The 12890-nt window shown below is 36.9% G+C and overlaps 1 long non-coding RNA gene across 2 annotated transcripts in view; it reads right to left on the bottom strand.

The window, feature by feature from the left end:
* The window catches only part of LOC143042571 (uncharacterized), a 38423-nt gene extending 27734 nt beyond the window's left edge, over positions 1-10689 (bottom strand). The window contains exons 1-2 of one of the 2 annotated variants that reach the window (XR_012968052.1): positions 10489-10689; positions 9689-9749 (exon numbers count right to left, since the gene is read on the bottom strand). This is a non-coding gene — a long non-coding RNA (uncharacterized LOC143042571). The remainder of the gene's footprint in view (positions 1-9688; positions 9750-10488) is intronic. The other variant, XR_012968051.1, reaches the window with a different exon arrangement.
* Between the last annotated feature and the right edge of the window lie 2201 nt (positions 10690-12890).

Raw genomic sequence — 12890 nt, 5'->3', positions numbered from 1 at the left:
TCTACGGCAATATTTTTTTTCGTAACTAGGTGAAATGTGAAGCTGATTAGATAGGGTTTACTGGAGAAATAATCCAGGGTTTTATTTAGCATTTTTTTTTTTAATTTGGTCCAAAGTTGGCGTCGGACACCCTACCCACCCTTACGGTAATGTTAATAAAAAAATGTTCTACGGCAATACTTTTTTCGCCACTAGGTGCAATGTGCAGCTGAATAGCTTAGGTTACTTGAAAAAACTCGAGGGTGTTGTTTGTCTTAGATTTTTGAAGAATTTAGTCCAAAGTTGGGGTCAGACACCCTACCCACCCTTACGGAAATGTTAATGAAAAATGTTCTACAGCAATACTTTTTTCGCCACTAGGTGCAATGTGAAGCTGAATAGCTAAGGTCTATTAGAGAAAAATCCAGGGTGTTTGTTGCTCGGCTTAGATTTTATTCAATTTGGTCCAAAGTTGGGGTCGGACACCCAACCCCATTCTCACGCAAATGTTAATAAAACATGTTTTACGGCAATTCTTTTTTCGCCACTAGGTTCTGTGTGAAGCTCAATAGCTAAGGTCTACTTGAGAACAAATCCAGGGTGTTGTTCGGCTTATTTTTTTTTTTTAATTTGGTCCAAAGTTGGGGTTGGACAGCTTACCCCACCCTTACGGAAATACTAATAAAAAATGTGCTACTGCAATTCTTTTTTTTTGCCACTAGTTGCAATGTGAAGCTGATTAGATAGGGTCTACATGAGAAATAATCCAGGGTTTTATTTAGCTTAGTTTTTTTTGAAATTTGGTCCAAAATTGGGGCCGGACACCCTACCCCACCCTTACGGAAATGTTAATAAAAAAATGTTCTACGGCAATACTTTTTTCGCCACTAGGTGCAATGTGAAGCTGAATAGCTAAAGTCTTCTTGAGAAAAAGTCCAGGGAGTTGTTCGATTTAGATTTTTTTTTAAAATTTGGTCAAACTTTGGGGTCGGACACCCTACCCCACCCTTACGGAAATGTTAATAAAAAGGTTCTACGGCAATACTTTTTTCGCCACTAGGTGCAATGTGAAGGTGAATAGTTCAGGTCTACTTGAGAAAAAATCCAGGGTGTTTGTTGCTCGGCTTAGATTTTTTAAAAATTTGGTCCAAAGTTACGGTCGGACACCCTACCCCACCCTTACGGAAATGTTAGTAAAAAATGTTTGAAGGCGATATTTTTTATGGCACTATGTGCATTATGTTCAGCTTAGGTCTACTTGAGAAAAAATAAAGGGTGTTGTTCGGCTAAGATTGTTTTTAAATTTGGTCAAAAGTTGGGGTAGGACACCCTATCCCACACTTACGGGAATGTTTAATAAAAAAATGTTCAACGGCAATACTTTTTTCGCAACTAGGTGCAATGTGAAGCTGAATAGCTAAGGTCTTTTTGACAAAAATTCCAGGGTGTTGTTCGGCTCAGATTTTTTTTTTTGGTCCAAAGTTGGGTCGGACACCCTACCACACACTTATGGAAATGCTAATAAAAATTGTGCTATGACAATTCTTTTTCGTTACTAGGTGCAATGTGAAGCTGAATAGCTAAGGTCTTCTTGAGAAAAAATCCAGAGTGTTTGTTGCTCGGCTTAGATTTTTTAAAAATTTGGTCCAAAGTTACGGTTGGACACCCTACCACACCCTTACGGAAATGTTAATAAGAAATGTTCTACGGCAACACTTTTTTCGCCACTAGGTGCCATGTGAAGCTGAAAAGCTGAGGTCTACTTAAGAAAAAATCCAGGGTGTTGTTCGGCTGAAATTGTTTTAAAATTTGGTCCAAAGTTTGGGTCGGACACCTTACCCATGACTTATAGAAATGTCAAGTAAAAATGTTCTATGGCAAGACTATTTTCGCCACAAATCGCAATGTCAAGCTGAATAGCTCAGGTCTACTTGAGATAAAATCCAGGTTGTTGTTCGGCTTAATTTTTTGTTTTTCAAATTTAGTCCAAAGTTGGGGTTGGACAACGTTACCCACTCTTACGGAAATGTTAATTAAAAATGTTCTACGGCAATACATCTTTCGCCACTAGGTGCAATGTGAAGCTGAAGAGCTAAGGTCTACTTGAAAAAAACCACCAGGGTGTTGTTCGGCTTAGATTCTTTTTTAAATTTTGTCGAAAGTAGGGGTCGGTAACCCCACCCCACCCTTACGGAAAGGTTAATAAAAATGTTCTACGGCTATACTTTTTTCGCCACTAGGTGCAATGTGAAGCTGAATAGCTAAGGTCTTCTTGAGAAAAAATCCAGAGTGTTTGTTGCTCGGCTTAGATTTTTTAAAAATTTGGTCCAAAGTTACGGTTGGACACCCTACCACACCCTTACGGAAATGTTAATAAGAAATGTTCTACGGCAACACTTTTTTCGCCACTAGGTGCCATGTGAAGCTGAAAAGCTGAGGTCTACTTAAGAAAAAATCCAGGGTGTTGTTCGGCTGAAATTGTTTTAAAATTTGGTCCAAAGTTTGGGTCGGACACCTTACCCATGACTTATAGAAATGTCAAGTAAAAATGTTCTATGGCAAGACTATTTTCGCCACAAATCGCAATGTCAAGCTGAATAGCTCAGGTCTACTTGAGATGAAATCCAGGTTGTTGTTCGGCTTAATTTTTTGTTTTTCAAATTTAGTCCAAAGTTGGGGTTGGACAACGTTACCCACTCTTACGGAAATGTTAATTAAAAATGTTCTACGGCAATACATCTTTCGCCACTAGGTGCAATGTGAAGCTGAAGAGCTAAGGTCTACTTGAAAAAAACCACCAGGGTGTTGTTCGGCTTAGATTCTTTTTTAAATTTTGTCGAAAGTAGGGGTCGGTAACCCCACCCCACCCTTACGGAAAGGTTAATAAAAATGTTCTACGGCTATACTTTTTTCGCCACTAGGTGCAATGTGAAGCTGAATAGCTAAGGTCTACTTAAGAATTAATCCAGGGTGTTGTTTGGCTTAGATTGTTTTAAAAGTTGGTCCAAAGTTTGGATCGGACATCCTACCCAACCCTTATGGAAATGTTAATAAAACATGTTCTACAGCAAGATCTTTTTCGCAACAAGGTGCAATGTGAAGCTAAATAGCTAAGGTCTACTTGAAACAAAATGCAGGGTGTTGTTCGGCTTATGTTTTTTTGCAATTTTGCTTCAAATTTGGGGTTGGAGACCCTACCCCACCCTTACGGAAATGTAAATAAAAAATGTTCTTCGGGAATACTTTTCTCCCTACTAGGTGCACTGTGAAGCTGAATAGCTTAGGTCTACTTGACAAAAACTTCAGGGGGGTTTTCGGCTTAAATTTGGTTTAAATTTGGATCAAATTTAAGGTCGGACACCCTACCCCACCCTTATAAAAATGTTAATAAAAAATGTTCTACGGCAATGCTTTTTTCGCCACTAGGTGCAATGTGAAGCTGAATAGCTAAGTTTTTTTTGAGAAAAAATGCAGGTTGTTGTTCGGCTTAGATTTTTTTTTAAATATTGTCCTAAGTTTGGTTCGGACACCCTACCCCACCCTAATGGAAATAACAGCAATTCTTTTTCCGCCACTAGGTGCATTGTGAAGCTGAATAGCGAAGGTCTACTTGAGAAAAAATCCAGGGTGTTGTTCGGCTTAGATTTTTTTTAAATATTGGCTAAAGTTGGGGTCGGACACCCTTTCCTACCCTTACGGAATTGTTAATAAAAAATTTTCTACGGCAATACATTTTTCGCCACTAGGTTCAATGTGAAGCTTAATAGCTACAGTCTACATGAGAAAGAATCCACGGTGTTGTTCGGCTTAGATTTTTTAAAAATTTGGTCCAAAGTTGGGGTCGGACACCCTACCCCACCCTTATGGAAATGCTAATAAAAAATGTGCTATGGCAATTCTTTTTCGTTACTAGGTGAAATGTGAAACTGAATAGCTAAGGTCTACTTTAGCAAAAATCCAGGGTGTTGATCGGCTTATATTTTTTTTCAAATTTTGTCCAAAGTTGGGGTCGGACATCCTGCCCCACCCTTACGGAAATGTTAATAAAAAATGTTCTACGGCAATACTTGTTTCGCCATTAGCTGCAATGTGAAGCTGAAAAGCAAAGGTCTTGTTGAGAAAAAATGCAGGGTGATGTTCGGCATAGATTTTTTTTAATTTGGTCCAAAGTTGGGGTCGGAAAAAATGCAGGGTGTTGTTCAACTTACATTGTTTTTAAATTTGGACCAAAGTTTGGGTCAGACACCCTAACCCACCATTCCGGAAATGTTAATAAAAAATGTTCTACGGCAATATTTTTTTTCGTAACTAGGTGAAATGTGAAGCTGATTAGATAGGGTTTACTGGAGAAATAATCCAGGGTTTTATTTAGCATTTTTTTTTTAAATTTGGTCCAAAGTTGGCGTCGGACACCCTACCCACCCTTACGGTAATGTTAATAAAAAAATGTTCTACGGCAATACTTTTTTCGCCACTAGGTGCAATGTGCAGCTGAATAGCTTAGGTTACTTGAAAAAACTCGAGGGTGTTGTTTGTCTTAGATTTTTGAAGAATTTAGTCCAAAGTTGGGGTCAGACACCCTACCCACCCTTACGGAAATGTTAATGAAAAATGTTCTACAGCAATACTTTTTTCGCCACTAGGTGCAATGTGAAGCTGAATAGCTAAGGTCTATTAGAGAAAAATCCAGGGTGTTTGTTGCTCGGCTTAGATTTTATTCAATTTGGTCCAAAGTTGGGGTCGGACACCCAACCCCATTCTCACGCAAATGTTAATAAAACATGTTTTACGGCAATTCTTTTTTCGCCACTAGGTTCTGTGTGAAGCTCAATAGCTAAGGTCTACTTGAGAACAAATCCAGGGTGTTGTTCGGCTTATTTTTTTTTAAAATTTGGTCCAAAGTTGGGGTTGGACAGCTTACCCCACCCTTACGGAAATACTAATAAAAAATGTGCTACTGCAATTCTTTTTTTTGCCACTAGTTGCAATGTGAAGCTGATTAGATAGGGTCTACATGAGAAATAATCCAGGGTTTTATTTAGCTTAGTTTTTTTTGAAATTTGGTCCAAAATTGGGGCCGGACACCCTACCCCACCCTTACGGAAATGTTAATAAAAAAATGTTCTACGGCAATACTTTTTTCGCCACTAGGTGCAATGTGAAGCTGAATAGCTAAAGTCTTCTTGAGAAAAAGTCCAGGGAGTTGTTCGATTTAGATTTTTTTTTAAAATTTGGTCAAACTTTGGGGTCGGACACCCTACCCCACCCTTACGGAAATGTTAATAAAAAGGTTCTACGGCAATACTTTTTTCGCCACTAGGTGCAATGTGAAGGTGAATAGTTCAGGTCTACTTGAGAAAAAATCCAGGGTGTTTGTTGCTCGGCTTAGATTTTTTAAAAATTTGGTCCAAAGTTACGGTCGGACACCCTACCCCACCCTTACGGAAATGTTAGTAAAAAATGTTTGAAGGCGATATTTTTTATGGCACTATGTGCATTATGTTCAGCTTAGGTCTACTTGAGAAAAAATAAAGGGTGTTGTTCGGCTAAGATTGTTTTTAAATTTGGTCAAAAGTTGGGGTAGGACACCCTATCCCACACTTACGGGAATGTTTAATAAAAAAATGTTCAACGGCAATACTTTTTTCGCAACTAGGTGCAATGTGAAGCTGAATAGCTAAGGTCTTTTTGACAAAAATTCCAGGGTGTTGTTCGGCTCAGATTTTTTTTTTTGGTCCAAAGTTGGGTCGGACACCCTACCACACACTTATGGAAATGCTAATAAAAATTGTGCTATGACAATTCTTTTTCGTTACTAGGTGCAATGTGAAGCTGAATAGCTAAGGTCTTCTTGAGAAAAAATCCAGAGTGTTTGTTGCTCGGCTTAGATTTTTTAAAAATTTGGTCCAAAGTTACGGTTGGACACCCTACCACACCCTTACGGAAATGTTAATAAGAAATGTTCTACGGCAACACTTTTTTCGCCACTAGGTGCCATGTGAAGCTGAAAAGCTGAGATCTACTTAAGAAAAAATCCAGGGTGTTGTTCGGCTGAAATTGTTTTAAAATTTGGTCCAAAGTTTGGGTCGGACACCTTACCCATGACTTATAGAAATGTCAAGTAAAAATGTTCTATGGCAAGACTATTTTCGCCACAAATCGCAATGTCAAGCTGAATAGCTCAGGTCTACTTGAGATAAAATCCAGGTTGTTGTTCGGCTTAATTTTTTGTTTTTCAAATTTAGTCCAAAGTTGGGGTTGGACAACGTTACCCACTCTTACGGAAATGTTAATTAAAAATGTTCTACGGCAATACATCTTTCGCCACTAGGTGCAATGTGAAGCTGAAGAGCTAAGGTCTACTTGAAAAAAACCACCAGGGTGTTGTTCGGCTTAGATTCTTTTTTAAATTTTGTCGAAAGTAGGGGTCGGTAACCCCACCCCACCCTTACGGAAAGGTTAATAAAAATGTTCTACGGCTATACTTTTTTCGCCACTAGGTGCAATGTGAAGCTGAATAGCTAAGGTCTACTTAAGAATTAATCCAGGGTGTTGTTTGGCTTAGATTGTTTTAAAAGTTGGTCCAAAGTTTGGATCGGACATCCTACCCAACCCTTATGGAAATGTTAATAAAACATGTTCTACAGCAAGATCTTTTTCGCAACAAGGTGCAATGTGAAGCTAAATAGCTAAGGTCTACTTGAAACAAAATGCAGGGTGTTGTTCGGCTTATGTTTTTTTGCAATTTTGCTTCAAATTTGGGGTTGGAGACCCTACCCCACCCTTACGGAAATGTAAATAAAAAATGTTCTTCGGGAATACTTTTCTCCCTACTAGGTGCACTGTGAAGCTGAATAGCTTAGGTCTACTTGACAAAAACTTCAGGGGGGTTTTCGGCTTAAATTTGGTTTAAATTTGGATCAAATTTAAGGTCGGACACCCTACCCCACCCTTATAAAAATGTTAATAAAAAATGTTCTACGGCAATGCTTTTTTCGCCACTAGGTGCAATGTGAAGCTGAATAGCTAAGTTTTTTTTGAGAAAAAATGCAGGTTGTTGTTCGGCTTAGATTTTTTTTTAAATATTGTCCTAAGTTTGGTTCGGACACCCTACCCCACCCTAATGGAAATAACAGCAATTCTTTTTCCGCCACTAGGTGCATTGTGAAGCTGAATAGCGAAGGTCTACTTGAGAAAAAATCCAGGGTGTTGTTCGGCTTAGATTTTTTTTAAATATTGGCTAAAGTTGGGGTCGGACACCCTTTCCTACCCTTACGGAATTGTTAATAAAAAATTTTCTACGGCAATACATTTTTCGCCACTAGGTTCAATGTGAAGCTTAATAGCTACAGTCTACATGAGAAAGAATCCACGGTGTTGTTCGGCTTAGATTTTTTAAAAATTTGGTCCAAAGTTGGGGTCGGACACCCTACCCCACCCTTATGGAAATGCTAATAAAAAATGTGCTATGGCAATTCTTTTTCGTTACTAGGTGAAATGTGAAACTGAATAGCTAAGGTCTACTTTAGCAAAAATCCAGGGTGTTGATCGGCTTATATTTTTTTTCAAATTTTGTCCAAAGTTGGGGTCGGACATCCTGCCCCACCCTTACGGAAATGTTAATAAAAAATGTTCTACGGCAATACTTGTTTCGCCATTAGCTGCAATGTGAAGCTGAAAAGCAAAGGTCTTGTTGAGAAAAAATGCAGGGTGATGTTCGGCTTAGATTTTTTTTAATTTGGTCCAAAGTTGGGGTCGGATACCCTAACCAACCCTTACGGAAAGGTTAATAAAAAATGTTCTACGGCAATACTTTTTTTGCCACTAGGTTCTGTGTGAAGCTGAATAGCTAAGGTTTACTTGAAAACAAATCCAGGGTGTTGTTTTTTTTTAAAATTGGTCCAAAGTTGGGGTCGGACAGCTTACCCCACCCTTACGGAAATACTAATAAAAAATGTGCTACTGCAATTCTTTTTTTGCTACTAGTTGCAATGTGAAGTTGAATAATTAATGTCTACTTGAGAAAACATTCACCGTGTTGCTCGGCTGAAATGTTTCTAAAATTTGGTCCAAAGTTATGGTCGGACACTCTACCACACCCTTACGGAAATGTTAATAAAAATGTTCTACGGCAAAACTTTTGTCGCCACTAGATGCAATGTGAAGCTGAATAGATAAGGTATACTTGAAAAAAAACTAAAGGATGTTGTTCGGCTTAGATTTTTTTTTTAATTTTGTCCAAAGTTGGGGTCGGTCACTCTACCCCACCCTTACGGAAATGTTAATAAAAATGTTCTACGGAAATACTTTTTTCGCCACTAGGTCCAATGTGAAGCTGAAAAGCTGAGGTCTACTTAAGAAAAAATCCAGGGTGTTGTTCGGCTGAGATTGTTTTAAAATTTGGTCCAAAGTTTGGGTCGGACACCCTACCCATGACTTATGGAAATGTCAAGTAATAATGTTCTATGGCAAGACTATTTTCGCCACAAATCGTAATGTCAAGCTGAATAGCTCAGGTCTACTTGAGATAAAATTCAGGGTGTTGTTCGGCTTAGATTTTTTTTTTAAATTTAGTCCAAAGTTTGGGTTGGACAACGTTACCCACCCTTACGGAAATGTTAATTAAAAATGTTCTACGGCAATACATCTTTCGCCACTAGGTGCAATGTGAAGCTGAATAGCTAAGGTCTACTTGAAAAAAAAAAAACTGGGTGTTGTTCGGCTTAGATTTTTTTTTAATTTTGTCGAAAGTAGGGTTCGGTAACCCTATCCCACCCTTACGGAAAGGTTAATAAAATTGTTCTACGGCTATACTTATTTCGCCACTAGGTGCAATGTGAAGCTGAATAGCTAAGGTCTACTTAAGAATTAATCCAGGGTGTTGTTTGGCTTAGTTTTTTTTTTTAAATTTGGTCAAAAATTGTGGTTGGACACCCTACCCCACCCTTACGGAAATGTTAATTAAAAAGGTTGTACGGCAATACTTTTTTCGCCAATAGGTGCAATGTGAAGCTGAATAGCTTAGGTGTGCTTGAGAAATAATGCAGGGTGTTGTGCGGCTTAGATTTTTTTTAAATATTGGCTAAAGTTGGGTTCGGACACCCTACCCCACCCTTACGGAAAAATTAATAAAAATGTTCTACGGCAATACTTTTGTCGCCACTAGATGCAATGTGAATCTGAATAGCTAAGGTCTACTTGAGAAAAAATCCAGGTAGTTGTTCGGCTTAGATTTTTTTTTAATTTGGTCCAAAGTTGGGTTCGGACAACCTACCACACCCTAACAGAAATATTAATAAAAATGTTCTACAGCAATTCTTTTTTCGCCACTTGGTGCAATGTAAAGCTGAATAGCGAAGGTCTATTTGAGAAAAAATCAAGGATGTTGTTCGGTTTAGATTTGTTTACGATTTGGTTAAAAGCTACCATGTTTCGTCTATCTTCACATAACAATCTTTTCTAAATGACATAACTTTAGTCTATTACGAGAGTATAGTAACTATGTGTCTAACACTCTTTTCTGTAACTTTAACAGAATCAGAAAGCAATCATCTCATCAGCAAACATAAGCAAAAAACAAAACAACCCATGTACTTAATCCAGGAAGAACCATCACTAGGAAGCTAAATTTCAAGACCATTCACACACAATGAAATAAGAAACGGGTTAAGTATACTCCCCCCCTCCCCCCATTTTGAACCTAAGATACCTTTTCCTTTACGTCAGCTGTACAATCTGTAGCCCTGTATTTTTCATACGGTTTCTGAAATCTGTAAAAAATATTGAAACACAAATGTAAAGTTAGGAAATAGCTGATAAGATGACAAAATAATCAGTGACTACCTCATATACCTATAAATAGATAAGTGATTACAGATATTTACTAAAATGTTTAGTAATTTTAGGTAAGTCTTAATTTCAACCATTTACTGTAATATATACATTTACATTTCTACAAATGCTCTTTACGTTTGAACTAAGTCTTTTTATCCGGAAACCATGGCGTTTTCTGTTCGACTTATGAGATTGACTGTTCCTCTTGTGTCTATCTCCTATCTCAAAAGACTGTTGTGTATATCTCAAGACGATGGAACTATCATGAAATTTAAGCCCCCATTGTTCCTAAGGAAATCACGTTTTTGTACATACACTTTGGCGAAAAAGATTTGATGAATTGTATAGCAGAACTCATAGCAATAACAATTGAACATCACACATATGTACACAACGAACACAAATAACGACTGGTATATATATATAAATTTACTCTCGTGAACACAGTTTTAACTCTGGTATCTATACATTGAGTAAAATATAATATAATGAAAACACAATACTTCACTACACATGTAAAACCTTATAGTGTATTGTAAATTTGTTCTGACATGCATGCTTTCGCATTCACGTACACGCTTATTTGTATCCATACACATATCAAATCATAAACATCAAACTTTTACCACAAAGACATTTCAATAATTATTCGTTTAAGATTTAGTTTGTTCTTACCATACAAGTAGCGTCGTATGCCTGCTTTTATTGGGAAGTTAATTGTTGATGCCACATTATGATACTTTTGAACACAATCAGAAATGAATTTACTTTTTTTATATACATCACTACCAATAATTTCAAACATAATACTCCGAATACAAACATGTTTACACTTCATCATAGTATTGGAAGGCATTTTTAGTATCTCTCCATGATGTACACAAAATCAACGATGCAGAAAAGTGAGAATTGAAAGTTTTAAGCACGTCGGTCGAAATGTATAATACGTCTTAAATTGAGGTATTAAAAACTAGAATTAATAGTATAGTGCATAAATTAAAAACCTCCGTGTAGTGATATTGGACATGTTGCAATAATTATTAAGTGACTGATATGATGAGCGGATCAACATAGAATAGAAAGCTAAATACGATGGAGTTAACAAATGTATGCAACGAATTAAATGTTCATATAGATTTTTATATGCAACAAAAAGAAGACTGTGTGCTTCGAGAAGCCGCATCACAAAAGCCTTTGCGGTATGTTCTATATGTTAAAACCGTGAAAATGAGTCCCATGTCATACTATGAAAATTTAACACCATATGTGATATAGATTGAACTATGAAAGGACCCCCATATTCTATACCAAAGTTTACGATATGGGCAGTGGGATTAAGGAAAAATTACCATTTCATCATATATGAAATGAAGTCAACAACTTCATTTAATTTGAGACCTTTTCATAAAAGTTGTCAGGCGTACTAATGAATAATCGCGTGTTTTTTTTACACTAAAGCACGTTATGAAAATGAAGGTAAGTTTGTTTTTTTAAAAGCTACCAGGCACAATCAAATTTAGTTAATTCTAGATGACCAATTTATATAAATAGAAGCAATATTTTGTATTTTAAAATGTATATCTGGTATAGGACAGGTGCACTCATTTTAGTATCAATCATAATCTTTGTTTTCATCAGAATTTTAAAAAGCACAGTGTATTGATTAATTGAAAGGCTTACTAACCTTAGTCCTGCTAGCAATATCTAGTATTTTAATTTGAAAGTTAAACAGTAACAAAATTAATTTAGTTTTCAAATGTTTGAGGTGAAGCTTGAAGAGTAAGGGCGAGCGAGTAATCATACAATAATAGGTTTGACAATCTTGATCAAAACAAAATGTATAAAACTTGATTTACCAATTGTACTTTGACATTCAATTTATTCATCAACTGATAACATGTTAACATGGCGGCTATTTCTAAAGAAGCAGGAACTTCGTTTCCTTTCTGTGTTTACCTCAAAGTTTTTGGGGTTTATTGTTGTGTGTATAGTTTAACATTTGTTTATTGGCTGTCAACAATGTAGCAGGTGCTGTAGAAAATAATTTGACTATTTAAAAACCCCTTAACACCTAAATGATAAAATTTAGAATGGACATAGGAAATGTGTCAAAGAGACAAAACCCCGACCATAGAACAGACAACAGCAGAAGGTGATCAACAGGTCTTCAATGCAGCGAGAAGTTCCCGCACCGGAGGCGTCTTTCAGCTGGCCCCTAAACAAATATATATACTACATGTAGTTAAGTGATAATGAACGCCATACAAAACTCTAAATTGTATACAAACAAGAAACTAAAATCAAAAATAATACAAGACTAACAAAGACCAGATACTCCTGACTTGCGACTGGTGCAAAAATGCGGCGGGGTTAAAAAACAACCCTCCACCTATACTTTTGATGAATATTTCTAAAGTAATAAGCTAGAGTAGTTCTCGCTCGGACACACACTCCATAATCTAGTATATTATAAAAAAAATTCGGTTGTTTTTGTTTCATGTTTTCAGGCACTATTTTACTGTTATTGGTTGCAAAATTATGGTCACCAGTATCCGTCATGGTATTGAACCAATACAGGATAGTGTGGTATACATTTGCGTTTTTTTTTTATTCGGACATTTCCTTTGTTAGGCACTTTATTTACATATGAGCTATTGTGATTCAGGCATATAATAAAATAAGCGGAACTTTGTTTTAAATACGATGAATTCCCCTTTTGAGTTAAAAAGTTTTTCTTTTTTCTTTTCGACATCAGTAAAATGACCAATTGTCTGAGTGACAGTCCCTCGTTTAAGGGATAATTCATTTGGAGGATAAACAGGTCATAGAACGGCCTTCAACACAGGGCTTTATCCCGGACCATACAGCAAGCTATTAAGGACCCCAAAATGACTAGTGTAAAACGATTCAAAAAGGAAACCGAAGATCTTATTTACATACACACCATAACTACAAACGAAAACTTGGAACTACTGGTTTGTGTCCTATTGAAGAGAAATAGAGTTACGTTAACAGTTTGCGAATGATCGTATATTTCATTAAAGAGATGTCCAATAAAATTGACTGGACGAACTGAC

This window comes from Mytilus galloprovincialis, chromosome 1 (genome assembly GCF_965363235.1).
Source record: "Mytilus galloprovincialis chromosome 1, xbMytGall1.hap1.1, whole genome shotgun sequence".
Classification (NCBI taxonomy): domain Eukaryota; kingdom Metazoa; phylum Mollusca; class Bivalvia; order Mytilida; family Mytilidae; genus Mytilus; species Mytilus galloprovincialis.
Note: the sequence above shows the minus strand (reverse complement) of the source record. Positions and strands in the feature narration are given on the sequence as shown.